This window comes from Eriocheir sinensis, unplaced genomic scaffold (assembly GCF_024679095.1).
Source record: "Eriocheir sinensis breed Jianghai 21 unplaced genomic scaffold, ASM2467909v1 Scaffold315, whole genome shotgun sequence".
Taxonomy (NCBI): domain Eukaryota; kingdom Metazoa; phylum Arthropoda; class Malacostraca; order Decapoda; family Varunidae; genus Eriocheir; species Eriocheir sinensis.
In genome coordinates, this window is record NW_026111627.1 from 389,110 (window position 1) to 390,110 (window position 1,001).

A 1,001-nucleotide genomic window follows, 5' to 3' on the forward strand; every position below is an offset into this window, starting at 1 on the left:
AAGTTCATGCCATAATTTTTACTACAGCGGTCTTAGGGAGTGGCGATACCTGTCCCCTGCCTTCCTTGGTCCGGAGCCGCGCGTCTGCCTGAGTCTCCCCTTCAAGGCGGCGCCGGTGGTCTCTGTCGGGGCGGCTCGTGTGTCTCAGCTACCATTGTTCTCGATAGCCTAAGTTAATTATTTGTGCGTTTCTGTATCATGAGTTGGTTATTATACGCAAGAAAATGATGTAGGAAATCAAACTTAATCGTCAGGATATGAAAATAACGTAACTGGGTCCCTTTTGTGTTATGGAGGTGCATAATTTAAGCCTTATATCATTATAATTTATAAATCTATTCTATTTTCAAAACTATTCTTAATATGAAAACCTAATTACAAAAACATATTACGTACGTATAAAGCATGTTTACTTAATAATAAAGAAAATTTTGCATATTACCGATTTTACCTGGCTCAGGTGTTAGTCAGAGGTGAATATAGTGTCGCCTCAACATCAGAAATGTTAGCTTTGCGCAGTGGCAGTATCGTAACCAATGAGGTTCATCCGAGGTGCGATTATTGCTAGTTGAAAACTTTTCCCAATACCCCGCCTGGGCGACTTGAAATATAGTCGGCCAAGGCAATTTTTGTTAGCCCAGCTTTGGGCTAAAAAATCTGACTATTATCTGACACATTGCTGAAAGACCAAAGTACTGTCTATAATCCATGCAGCAATATCTGTCATCACACGAGAATGACAAGCCGTGGCCCCCGTTTCGTTATGAAGGATAGGGAGCAGCAGCACCGCCGCCCAGCCACACCCAGCACAGGCAGGTGGTGGGCCGCGAGCCCTGCCTTACAACGTTGCCAGACTGAGGTGGCGCGACATGGGACGCCTATCTTTTAATCTTCGTCTGTTCCCGGCCCTGTGACACCGCTCGGAAAGGGGAAAGGGAATGGAGGAATAGGAGACACACGAAAATATTGTTAGGGAGGCAAAGGACGAGAGGGAAAAGGGA

General features: G+C 45.3%; 1 non-coding gene across 1 annotated transcript; it reads left to right on the top strand.

Moving 5' to 3' along the window:
• The first annotated feature begins 507 nt into the window (after positions 1-507).
• LOC126991652 (U4 spliceosomal RNA) lies at positions 508-648 on the top strand. The gene has a single exon (XR_007745730.1). It is a non-coding gene; the product is annotated as a U4 spliceosomal RNA (small nuclear RNA).
• The last annotated feature ends 353 nt before the right edge of the window (positions 649-1,001 follow it).